This window comes from Monodon monoceros, unplaced genomic scaffold (assembly GCF_005190385.1).
Source record: "Monodon monoceros isolate NGI ecotype Baffin Bay Population unplaced genomic scaffold, NGI_Narwhal_1 Super_Scaffold_21, whole genome shotgun sequence".
Classification (NCBI taxonomy): domain Eukaryota; kingdom Metazoa; phylum Chordata; class Mammalia; order Artiodactyla; family Monodontidae; genus Monodon; species Monodon monoceros.
In genome coordinates, this window is record NW_021703778.1 from 67042214 (window position 1) to 67056045 (window position 13832).

A 13832-nucleotide genomic window follows, 5' to 3' on the forward strand; every position below is an offset into this window, starting at 1 on the left:
CTGGGAAGATCCCACATGCTGCAGAGCGGCTGGGCCCGTGAGCCATGGCCGCTGAGCCTGTGCATCCGGAGCCTGTGCTCTGCAACAGGAGAGGCCACAGCAGTGAGAGGCCTGCGTACCGCAAAAAAAAAAAAAAAAAAGGAAAAAGAATCTGCTGTATAAAAATAAATAAAATTCAAAGAAAGAAAAAAGAAATGTTCTTTGTGTCCTGGACATCATAGGATTCAGCAAATTTTACTGAAATTCTCTCTTTGTATATTCCTCTTCCTCACTGAACTGTGATCCTCCAGCAGAGCCTGTAATCACCCATCCTTGTACCCCCAGGTACCTAATACAATGCTGGACCCCCTGTAGGGCTGCAGTACATATTTTCTGAATGAAATTGACTAGACTCTCTTCATACCCATCCCCCTCTAGAGCTAGACTTTTACAGATGAACACACTTAGCACAACCTCCTGCTCAGCATCCGTGCCCACAGTCCTCCAGCTACATTCCCAGTCCACCCCACACATCCCCGAGTCCCTCTTCCTGAAACACTTATGCCATCACATTCTCTTCTACTCAAGACCTGTCTTCCCCTCCCGTCAAGGCTATGCACCTTGGCCAGGTCCCAGGGCCCTTGTACTCTGGCTTCCCAGCAGGGACAACCCAACACACACATTCCCACCTCGGGGCTTCTCCTGTTTGCCCGTTTGCCTATCCTGAGATACCTTCTGCCTAGTCAAATCCTACCTCTGCTTAAGTTCAAGTTCTAACTCCTCCTGGAAGCTTCCCTGACCATGCCAACCCCCAGGGATCCCCGCCTCTGAATGCGTCAGCTTACGAAGATGAGGACACAAAAAGACAATTATCTCTTTGTACCCTTTTCTTTCCTGTGTTTGTGTTTTTCCCACCCCTAAACTAGACTAATCTTCTTAAGGGCAGGGCAATATCTTACACTTCATCAGTGTGACCCACCACACCCACTGTAAAACCGGCACATTGTCGAAGCTCAAGACTTAACCGGTGGTTAGGTCTGAAAATCTGAAGCACAGACATGGTTAGTAATGACAACTGTTTTCCGAGTGGTACAGAGGCTGGTTCTAGGCGGGGCACAGTTGGGGCATAGGTAGGAGGGTCTGTAAAAGGGGGTTAGAAATGTAAATCTGTGCCACTGAAACTTAAGCTGAGTTCTCTTTAGCACCTAAAGGTATAAACCAATGCTTTTCAAAGTATGCCCCCCAAACCAGCAGCATAAGCATCATCCGGGAACTTGTTAGAAATGCAAATTCTCAGGCCCTACCCCAGATTTCCTGAATCAAAACGGTGGGGATGGGGTCCAACATTTATGGTTTAACGAGCCCTCTAGGGGAATTCCAATATCCACTAACATTTGAGAATCACTAGCATAAACACACAAGAGAATTATCTTGGTATACCAGAAAGTTCCCTCCACCTTTAAGGACTGCCTATGGATATAATTTTTTTTTTTTTTTTTTTTTGCAGTACGCAGGCCTCTCACTGCTGTGGCCTCTCCCGTTGCAGAGCACAGGCTCCGACGCGCAGGCTCAGCGGCCATTGCTCACAGGCCCAGCCGCTCCACGGCATGTGGGATCTTCCCGGACCGGGGCACGGACCTGCATCCCCTGCAACGGCAGGCGGACTCTCAACCACTGCGCCACCAGGGAAGTCCCTATAGACATAATTTTTAACTCCTGTCTTCCTGTTTACTACTACTACTACCACCACCACCACCACCACCACCAAAATTAAAAACTGTAGTTAGGAAAATTGGCAGGGTACTAAGTAGTTGACAACTGTTGTTGTTATTAGTATTACCAGTATTACTACTAATACTAACAACAGTTATTAACTGCTTAGTACTCTCTGCTCATCTTCCTAACTACAGTTTTCAGGAGCCAGAGGTTGAGTGGAGGATAAAATCTATGAGGCATGGGGTACAGGCATTCTTGACCCTTTCAGTATGATGATGTTCCCCACTTGGCTCCCAGTCTTAAACCAGTGGTTTCTCATCACTCCTAACCACAGAGGCCACCTTCAGGCAAAGGCTCCGCCTGCCTGCCTTCTCAATCATCTTTATTTTCAGTTTGTACTTTAATCATTCTAATCTCCCACAGGAGGTCTCTAATATGTATAAAATAGATAACTAATGAAAACCTGCTGTATAGCACAGGGAACTCCATTTCGCTGTACAGTAGAAACTAACACAACGCTGTAAAACAACTATGAAACATAAGAGGAGGTCTGGTTCTAATTATAGCTTTGCACCCTCAGCTATGCCACCATGGGCAGCTAGTCACCTCCCATCTGTACACCCCCTTTTCCCTACCTGTAAAGTTAGAGAGTGAAGATGATCTCAAAAATTCCACCTACAAACATGAGTTTAGGAGAAAAATAACATTACAGCCTCATGGACACTTGAAGTCAGGGCTGTGGGTGATGGAAATATCCAGTAGAGCACTGTCCAATGCAGTAGCCACTAGCCACATGTGAATCCTGAGCACTTGAAATGTGGCTACCATGACTGAGCAACCTATTGTAACTTTATTTAATTTTAATTACTTTAAACTTAAGTAGTCCCACGTGGCCACTGGCTACTGCAGTGCACAGAGCAGCTCTAAGTGAATTCATGAAATGCAAGCCCTTTAGAACGAAGTGAAAAGAAAAACACTAACTTCATCTTTCAGTTTTAAAACTCTTACATTTTTTTAAATTTTATTTTTTTTAATACAGCAGGCTCTTATTATTTATCTATTTTATACATATTAGTGCATATATGTCAATCCCAATCTCCCAATTCATCCCACCACCCCCCGGCTTTACCCCCTTGGTGTCCATACGTTTGTTCTCTACATCTGTGTCTCAATTTCTGCCCTGCAAACAGGTTCATCTGTACCATTTTTCTAGATTCCACATATATGCGTTAACATACGATATTTGTTTTTCTCTTTCTGACTTACTTCACGTTGTATGACAATCTCTAGGTCCATCCACATCTCTACAAATGACCCAATTTCATTCCTTTTTATGGCTGAGTAATATTCCATTGTATATATGTACCAAATCTTCTTTGTCCATTCGTCTGTCAATGGACATTTAGGTTGCTTCCATGTCCTGGCTATTGTAAACAGTGCTGCAATGAACATTGGGGTGCATGTGTCTCTTTGAATTATGGTTTTCTCTGGGTATATGCCCAGGAGTGGGATTGCTGGGTCACATGGTAATTCTATCTTTAGTTTTTTAAAGCATCTCAATACTGTTCTCCATAGTGGCTGTACCAATTCACATCCCCACCAACAGTGCAAGAGGGTTCCCTTTTCTCCACACCCTCTCCAGCATTTGTTGTTTGTAGATTTTTTGATGATGGATATTCTGACTGGTGTGAGATGATACCTCATTGTAGTCTTGATTTGCATTTCTCTAATAATTAGTGATGTTGAGCATCTTTTCATGTGCCTCTTGGTCATCTGTATGTCTTCCTTGGAGAAATGTCTGTTTAGGTCTTCTGCCCATTTTTGGATTGGGTTGTTTGTAAAATGCTTTCATTTAAATGGCAGGAACTCTGAGAACTCCTTGAAGTAGTCCCAGGAAGCAGAGTCCCTCTTCCTGAGTCCTCATCCCAGCCTTGCTACCAGCCAGCTTTGTGGGGAGCTAGGACTCCCTTCATCAACCTTAGCTCAAACTTACCTCTCTGTGCCCCAGTTCCTTCTGTGAAGTGCAAACCAGCCACTCTGACTTCCTCACGCAATTGTGAGGACACATGGCAAAGCCGTACCTCAAGGAACTTAAAAGTGCCAGCCTTTTTCACAGCAAAGGAAACCATCAACAAAACAAAAAGACAGCCTATGGAATGGGAGAAAATACTTGCAAATGATTTGACTGATAAGGAGTTAATATCCAAAATACATAAAAAGCTCATACAACTCTCTCTCTCTCTTTCTCTCTCTTTCTCTCTCTCTCTCTCTCTCTCTCTCTCTCTATATATATATATATATATATATATACACCTATTAAAAATGGCCAAAACACCTGAATAGACATTTTTCAGTTGGCCAACAGGTACATGAAAAGATGCTCAACACTGCTAATCATCAAAGAAATGCAAATCAAAGCCACAGTGAGATATCACCTCACAGCTGTCAGAATGACTAGCATCAAAAAGTCTATAAATAACAAATGTTGGTGAGGGTGTGGGGAAAAGGGAACACTCATATACTGTTGGTGGGAATGTAAACTGGTGCGGCCACCATGGAGAACAGTATGGAGGGTTCTCAAAAAAACTAAAAACAGAACTACAGATCCAGCAATTCTACTCCTAGGTATATATACAATAAAAACAGAAACACTAATTTGAAAAGTTACATGCACCCCAAAGTTCATAGCAGCGTTATTTATAATAGCCAATACATAGAAGCAACCTATGTGTCCGTCGACAGATGAACAGATAAAGAAGATGTGGTATATATATACAATGGAATATTACTCAGCTATAAAACAGAATGAAATAATACCATTTGCAGCAACATGGATGGACCTAGAGATTATCATATTAATTGAAGTCAGACAGAGAAATACAAATATTATATGACATCACTTACATGTGGAATCTAAAAAAATGATACAAAGGAACTTATTTACAAAACAGAAACAGACTTACAGACATAGGAAACAAATCTATGGTTACCAAAGGGGAAGGTGGGGAGGGATAAATTAGGAGTTTGGAATTAACATATATACAAACTACTACATATAAAATAGATAAACAAGAAGGTTCTACTGCATAGCACAAGGAACTATATTCAATATCCTGTAATAAACTATAATGGAAAAGAATTTGAAAAAGAATATATATATATATACACACACACACATATATATAACTGAATCATTTTGCTGTACACCAGAAACTAACACAACATTGTAAATCAACTATACTTCGATAAAATAAAATAAAATACAAAAAAAATGAAATTTTGCCATTTGCAAAAACATGGATGGACTTGGAGGGTATTAAGCTTAGTGAAATAAGTCAGATAGAGAAAGACAAATACTGTATGCTATCACTTATATATGGAATCTAAAAAATAAAACAAACAAGTGAATATAACAAAACAGAAAGACACTCACAGACATAGGGGACAAACTAGTGGTCACCACTGAGGAGAGGGAAGGGAGAAGGGATAAAATAAGAATAGGGGATTAAGAGGTACAAACTACTATGTATAAAAGAAATAAGCTACAAGAATATATTGTACAGCACAGGGAATATAGCCAATACTTTATAATAACTTTAAATTGAGTATAATCTAAAAAATATTGAATCACTATGTTATACACCTGAAACTAATATAGTACTATAAATCAACTATACGTCAGTTAAGAAAAAAAAGAAAGAAAGAAAATTGTCAGCGAACACATGTTACTGTCATCACCCAGCACTGCTGTAGTGACCTTCCTGAAGCCTCAGTAAATGGCCCTTTAACCACTGGGAGGCTGAGGAGAGGGTACGGATACCGTGGTCAGGGGCAAGTGTAAGGGAGAAAGTTTCAGGCAGCCAAAAATTCAAACATTCATCAAGCATGTGACAAAATATTCTACATGGCTTACATGCATTCAATAAATGTGATAAATCAATCAGCCAACAAGTCCACTTTCCAGGATTTATCTAACAATTATACTGGTATGAGTGTGGCACTGGAGTCTGTCTTTTTTACTGCAGAATCGTCAGTGTCTAGAACCATACTTGGCAGATAGGAGGTGAGTAAATGAGGTATGCAGATGTATATACAAGGATGCGCATTGTAGGAACAACCTCAATGTCACCGGGTAAATTCATTATGGTCCATCCATAGTTGGTCTATGCAGCTGTTAAAAAGAACATCTCACACACACACACACACACACACACACACACACACACACACACGGATCTGGGAAAATGCACAAGATTAAAAAATCAAATTGCAGAACAACATTCTGATCCCATCTACATGCACAGGCTGATCCAATCTACATTTAAAAAAAATACAGAACGTGCATATGTATGGCTGTGTATGCACAGACAGTTTCTGGAAGGATATATGGAAACTTAATAATGGTCCCTTCTGAGGCCTGGGGCTAGAAAGATTCAGGAGGATGGGGGAGGAAACTTTTCAGTGCACTATTTGATTTTTTTTTTTTTATCCACTAGTTTTCTTTTTCAACTATTAAAATTAACCTGATCATGTCACCTGGCCGATAAATATATTCCCCGAGAAAATGAGAGGGCAATGTTTACAATGTAATGTAATTGGGGAAAACGGGATATAAATTATATCTCCGGTGTCATCATAATGGCAAACAGAGAAAAAGAAAGCACGGAAGCAAAACCATTTTTAGACCCTATAAGGCCTGAGGCCCCTGCCACCCCTACCCCCAGACGATCCACAAGGTGGCAACCAAATCACTGAGGAGACAAATCACTTCCACAGCCAGAGTGCAGGAAGCAGTCACAGTGACACTGCAAACGTCCTGAGGAGTGAGACAGGTCCTACCCTTCATTCTGAGGGAATACAGAGCGGAGTGAGCCCGCCTTAACTCTGCCTCAGGGCTGAGACCTTGTCCTTCCTTACTGAGATTTTAGACATTGAGTCTGTGTGATCTTGAAAGGCAGAAAACTGGCAGCTTAAAGGACACTAGGTGCCTTTAAGACTTAGTAATTGGGCAGAAAGGTGAAACCAGGCATAGGGCTTCCCAGCAGCTGAGATGTCTCTGATTTTCTTGCAGCAGCTCTATGGAAGCATATCCCTTAAGAAAACAGAAGTGTCCGCTGGGAAAAGGGGCAAGAAAAAGTAAAGAACCTGAGGGCTGGAAGGCCTTGAGATAGCAGCTAGCCCAGCGCTTGCATTGCTAGGAAAGGAACTGAGGCCCAGATAAGAATGCATTCCTTCCAAAACAACTGCAGACCCAGGAAAGGGGGCGCTGTCGAGTGACCAGAGTTATAAGTTTCCTGGCGGCAACTGGGAAAGCAAGCTAGGTTTGAGAAATTATCCATTCTGGAAAAATACAGTTGTCTGCACATGACATGGAAGCCACAGGAAACAAAGGTCCAGTCCCTGTAAGTGTTCCAACCTCACGTGAATAAATCATGATACCATCGTGAGTGGGTAGAGATCTCCCGCCTCAGGACTAATTAGTCATTGCACTTAACAAATCCCAACCTTCTTTGGGATTGGGTAGAGATCTCTACCCAATCGTGAATGGGTAGAGATCTCCCGCCTCAGGACTAATTAGTCCTTTGCACTTATTGGCTGCAAATAAGTCATTGCACTTAACAAATCCCAACCTTCTTTGGGTGTGACTGGAAGCTTTGCCACAAAGAAACACCTTCCAGCCAGGGTTCTGAGCCGGAGGCTTGGCTGCCTGAGTCCTCTCTGGAGGTGCAGTGACTCCGGTCAAGTGTTCATTTACTTCATTTTCCTCTAACCAAGGGCTCCAAGATGGCCTTCCTGCATCCCAGAGCACCTGACCCTTGGGAAGTGGGGTTATCTCCAAGACTGCTTACAGAGAAAAGTGTGATCCATCCTGCAGTCTGGTGTTCTAGTACTACCTGAGGAGACAGCAGTGCTCCGGGCAGAGGTGGAGGAGTGAGTATGTCCAGCCCTCCCTCAGGCATGGGGAAAAACTTCCTGCCGCATCACACACCATCCTTCAGAGACCTGAGGGCTGTCGGGACAATCATCCAACGTTCAATCTAAAAGGGAGCTTTGAGAGTATCTAACAGTCCAACACTCTGGTTTCCAGAGGAAGAAATGAGAACACAGGAAGTGAGTGACTTGTTCAAAGCCACCAGATAATTTAAGAACAACTCACTCCCTCCTGGGTTTTCATTTCTTCTTCTGGAAAACCCGTGTTGGATTATTAAATACTCTTGAAGGTCCCTTTCAGGTTGAACACTGCGTGATTGTCCCAACAGCTCTCAGGTCTCTGAAGGAGACTTCAGGTCCTGGGCGAGGCCAGGAGCCCAAAACACTTTCCTACACCAGGTGAGCAGCCAATGGTATTTACCAATAGGTACTGAATATTTACCAAAGACCACGGGCAAGGTACCACGGGGGAGCGGACGTCTAACTGAAAAAACAGATCTGATCCCTCAGAAAAGTCAAGACCATTAAATAAAAACAAGATGCGCCACCTTTGAGGAAGGAGAGAGAAATGACCAGACAAGCAAGGGGCATGGAGAAAGGAAGCATCCTGAGAGGAGGTGGGCAGGAAAGGATGAGGTGATGTGGGCAGAAGAGCAGAGCAGGTCCCTGCAGGGTGGTGAGGCGGCAGGAGAGGGCACCACATGGTCAGGGACCTGTGCCAGCTGCGGTCTTGCAGGAGACCACAGCCTGGCTGACCCACGGGGCCCTGCCCTGCCAAGGACACCCTCTCTCCTGCCTATGCCATGCAGGACAAGGACAGTATGTCCCAGGTGGGAATTACCGCCCCGAAGTTCAAAAGCAGCTAACCCCAGGGCTCTATGAGCTCTTTTTTTTTTTTTTTTTTCCCAAGTTAAATGCACTTTATTTTTAAAAAGTCCATTCACAAAATTGAATGATTAATTCGAGCTGCATAGCAGCTAATGACTACTGCATGGCAGTGAAAATGAAGTGCACAGTGGCTCAGATAAAGGTCCTCATAAGGATGCTCCCTTTAGCCATGAGCTTGAACTGGAATTTTGTTTTTTAAGAGTTGATAAGCCTGTAGTAGCCCACTCCTTCCTGGCAGTAATCAAAACCTTCTGCCACTGCCACAGCTGCTGCTACTGCTGGAACCACCATTGCCACCTTGGTTTCAGGGTTTGGCAAAGTATGGGCCTCCACCACCATAGGGGCCAGAACTTCTGCCTCCAAAGTTTCCTCCTTTCATGGGTCCAAAATTTGAAGGTTGATTGTTGTAACTGCCAAAATCATTGTAGCTTCCACCACCTCCATAAGTGCTTCCATCGTTACCAAATCCATTATAGCCATCCCCACTGCCACCATATCCCCCAGCACCACGGCTGCCACCAAAGCCACCTCGACCACTGAAGATTCCTCCATGACCACCACCAAAGTTTCCAGAACCACTTTGACTTCTTTGGCTGGATGAGGCACCAGCCATCTCTTGCTGAGATAGGGCTTTCCTTACTTCACAGTTGTAGCCATTCACAGTGTGGTATTTCTGCATGACAATCTTGTCTACAGAGCCATGGTCATTAAAGGTTACAAAAGCAAAGCCTCTCTTTTTGCGACTGCCTCAGTCAGTCATGATTTCAATCACTTCAATTTTCCCATACTGTTCAAAACAATCTCTTAGGTGATGTTCTTCAGTGTCTTCTTTAATGCCACCAACAGAAATCTTTTTCACAGTGAAGTGGGCACCAGGTCTTTGAGAATCTTCTCTTGAGACGGCCCTCTTTGGTTCCACCACTCTTCCATCCACCTCGTGTGGCCTTGCATTCATGGCCGCATCCACCTCCTCCACAGTGGCACATGTGACAAACCCGAAGCCTCTGGAGCACCAGGTGTTTGGATCCCTCGTTACCACACAGTCTGTGAGCGTTCTCCACTGCTCACAGTGGCTCCTCAGACTGTCATCACTTGTTTCAAAGCTCAAACCTCCGATGAAGAGCTTCCGCAGCTGTTCGGGCTCTTTGGGTGACTCTGACTTAGACGTGACGGCAGTGGAGGGGGCGGGGAGACGTCAACGATGCTTACTCGGCGGCGTCCACGGGCAGAAAAGCTCTATGAGCTCTTAATATGGGGTCCTCCCACTGCTGGTCTACAGGGGGCCAAGACCCACTTACCATAAGGCTCAGAAAGAGCCTTTGAAGGTTGCACCTTGAAGGTCATCTCATCTTCTACAGAGGCTGGCTCTGCTGGGCCCAAGGTTGCACCTTGAAGGTTGTCTCATCTTCTACAGAGGCTGGCTCTGCTGGGCCCGGGACAGTCTTGGGTTGCTTGCATCTCCCTGTGCCCAGGGAGCCTGCATTCCAACACAATGGCAGGTCCACATCATAAACTGGATGCAAACCTCCCTGCCTTTCCTGGTCTGGAGTCAGAAAACCTTGGTTCAACTTCTGATGCTGCCTCTTCCTAGCTGTGTGACCAGGTCACTTAACGTCTCTGAGCCCTCATTTTCTCTTCTGTAAAATAGGGTTAATTGTCCCTGCCTATCTAGAAATGTAGCCACAAGAATTGAATGAGATAATGTATGTGAATGTTCTTCATAAACTGTAAAGTTCTATACAAATGTAGGTGATTATTACGATTATCATTATTATGTCAAAAAACAGATACATTGGTGTGAGCTTCAGAGAAACCCAGACCCCTGGGCCAGAAGGAGAATACAGATGCCACGACTCCTTTCAATTTTGGTAACTTTGAAGGCTTCTCCATCAAATTTCAAAATCCTATATGGTTTTGCCAGGAAGCCAAATACGTTCTAGCCACAACTCTGGAGAACCACAAGATAAGCCATTTCCATAACGGGTGCTGCTGGGCTGCAATCAACTCAGCTGCTTGGGCCAAAAACATAGTTTTTTAAAAACACCACATACCACAATTCAGCCCCTCCCCCAAAACTCACATCCTTTCTCCTAAGAAAACAAAATAAGTGGAGACCAACTTTAACTGACGAACTTCAACTCTGAGGCATTCATTCTCAGAAGGCAAGCCTTCCCGGGTGAAGGGGGCAGACGAAGCATTCTCCAGGTAGGTTACAGTAGAGAGATTTCCAGAGGAGCTGGGCGAGGAAGTGAGGCTCCTGGCCAGTCCCAAGGGCTGTGAGGACAGGATCTTTGGGCCGAAAGAGGCGATTGGTCAGACTCAGAAATTAGCTCTAGCGATCCAGCTACAAAGCTAAACCACCATGAGACTCTTTTACTGGTTGTTTTAATTAACCAGGTACAAAGTAGGCCTACAGACCAATTTCTCCTCCTCCACAGGCCCTGACTGTGCAGCCCCAAACTTCAACTGCCCCCCGACAAATGACCTCCCCCATCGCACAAGGGATGATGAGGATGAAGGGCCGTTTGGACTGGCCAGAAGGAACCTCAAAGAAGGCTCACCTGTCCCATGGTTCTTGTGGCCCCAATGGCCCCACTGGGTGGCCCCAGGGACGAGGAGGGCAGATGGACCCAGGCCTGGGGTCAGGGCTGGCACACAAGGGTGCTACCTGTAGCTACTCACAGATGATTTACGCTTGGGGCTGCGTCTTCCTCCAAAGACCTTCAGTCCTGGATGGAGACTGCATGCATCTTGCTAGCTCAGGCTCCCTTTGCAGGTGTCTGTGCTCTCCTGTAAAACCCTAAACTGCTTGAGAGGCAGCCTGGCAGGGTAGGAAAAGCAAATGCTTTGCAGTCAGGCAGATGTGGGTTTGAATCCAGAGCCTGCTGCTGATGGGCCCTGAAGTTTTGGGAGGTGACTCTCCTAGCCCTGCTTTCCTCATCCCTAAAAGGTAGCTAATGCCTATCACACAAAGTTTTGTAAGGATCAGTAATATGTGGAAGGTTCCTGGCATATGGTTGGTGTTTAATCAGTGATAATTATTATTATTAATATAATGGCACTCCCACCCCTGCCTTCCAAACTCTAAGGCCTAGTCCCTCCTCCATACCTGGCTCCTGCTACCTTACTAGAACCACTGGAACCACTTACCGGAGTGCCCTGTGCTCAGATCTGCCCAGTTCTGGGCCATGCCGGGCCTGGTCACTGTAGAATACAGGGCTGGCAAACAGAAAGCACTCAAAGCAGTGTTTGTTTACATAGAAAAAAAAAAAATCCTGCTATCTCAAGTGACCAGAATTTTATCCCACCACGTTCTGCTTTCATGGGTACAAATCAATACATAAACACGCTTAGATCAGGGTTTATTCTGAAGAGTACCTTCTCTCATATGGAGTTTTCTTGTTTTTGAGAGCTACGTTACCATACAATGTCCAGTAGGCAAAACACAAAGATCTTAAGTACTTAGAAGATTCTGAAAGCTCCTTCAGACTCTTCAAAAAAGGGTATTTCATTTCTAATACATTACCTTTTTCTGATTATAAGCAATGTGATTGTTGTAGACTGTGAAGAATAGTTTTTAATTACTGGCAATTTCACCATCTCTAGAGAATGTCACAGTGAATGTTTTGGTGTATTTCCTTACAGTCCTTTTTCTCTATCCTTCAAGAATGTAAGTATCCATTCATTTAAAAATGAACGATGAACCAGCAGGCCAGCCTATGCCAACGGGACAGCAGCCGTGGATCAGCCGTGAAGGCTTCCTTGTCCTATTTTCAGCTCTCCCCAGCCCTAAACAACGTATTTGTCAATGATACGCCCACAGATTGCATAACTACATCTTGTCTTATCAGGGCTTGGTGAACTTCTACCCTTTGAGTGAGTTAACACAGTCATCTCTGCTTTCCATTTTTGTGCCACAGAGTCAATATTTACTAGCCGTGTTGCTAAAACAGGCCCTGGGCACAGCCTCGATGCCAAGCATCCCTGTCTAATCTCAGCAACAGCAGTCTCAGTGGCACCGGAGGCTTTACTGTGCCATGGCCCTTGGTGACTCCTGCCCTGGTGAGTAGGTGGCCTCTGACCCAGCAAGGATGCTTCACATGATCATAAAGTCACAGGAGGCTAGTGCTGGAAGGCACTTAAACATTAGAGATGGGAAACCGAGATCCCCTGGGGAGGGAAAGGATTTGCCTAAGCACATACAGCTGCAGAACCAAAGCCAGGACGCCTTTACTCCCACCCCAGCTCTCGCTGCACGGTCTTGCTGAATGCATCGACATGGAGAGAGAGCTGGGGTGGCGGTGGGGGACAGAACCCATTGCATCAGGACTGGAAATTGGGCAAGTGCTGCCCTAAGATGGTCAGTTTCACAGAGGGGTCTTCCCAAGACTGCCCTGGTCTCTTACAGTGATGATTCAGGTGATCCCATGGCATCACCAATTCTCTTGCCTCTTGCTAGAATTCATTCATTCATTCACTCATTCATCTATTCGTATGACAAATCTTTATGGAGCCCAGTCATGGGACGGCATTACTTGCTTCAACAAAGCAGTGTCACTTGGCCCACCTTTTCTGGAAGGATCTCTTTGCAGCTGTCAAAAGAGACAGACACTAAATAACAAGGTCAGGTCCTACTGTATAGCATAGGGAGCTATATTCAATATCCTGTAATAAACCATAATGGAAAAGGATAAGAAAAAAGAATATGTTATATATACGTATAACTGAATCAGTTTCCTGTACACCAGAAACTAACAAAACATTATAAATCAACTATACTTTTTTTTTTTTTTTTTTTTTTTGGCGGTATGCGGGCCTCTCACTGTTGTGGCCTCTCCCATTGCGGAGCACAGGCTCCGGACGCGCAGGCTCAGCAGCCATGGCTCATGGGCCCAGCCGCTCCGCGGCATGTGGGATCTTCCCAGACCAGGGCACGAACCCGTGTCCCCTGCATCGGCAGGTGGACTCTCAACCACTGCGCCACCAAGGGAGCCCATATACTTTAATTTTAAAAAAGAGAGACAAACAGACCCATCACATAGCCCCAAGAAGTTTGAGGCTGAAAGGAGTGAAATGTAGGAGAATCACGTTTTGGGGGTAGATCTCTGACAGCAGGTCTCTGAAGAAAGTCCCTACTCTCAAGAGCACCTCAGGTACTAACAGGAACAAGTCAAAAGCGAAAGGGTAGGTGACTTGGTGTGATATCAAATACCTGTAGTGTTTCTGTGGAATAGGAGAAAGAGGAAGCACCAGGAGCAAGGAGACCTGCAATCAGGTTCCACTTGCACCACCAAAGTGCTGCATGACCCAGAAAGGGA

General features: G+C 44.8%; 1 protein-coding gene and 1 pseudogene across 10 annotated transcripts in view; both read right to left on the reverse strand.

Moving 5' to 3' along the window:
* Nucleotides 1-13832, reverse strand: part of DAPK2 (death associated protein kinase 2) — a 137227-nt gene that overhangs the window by 81454 nt on the left and 41941 nt on the right. The gene's annotated exons all lie outside the window — the stretch shown is intronic.
* Nucleotides 8082-9691, reverse strand: LOC114905025 (annotated as a pseudogene).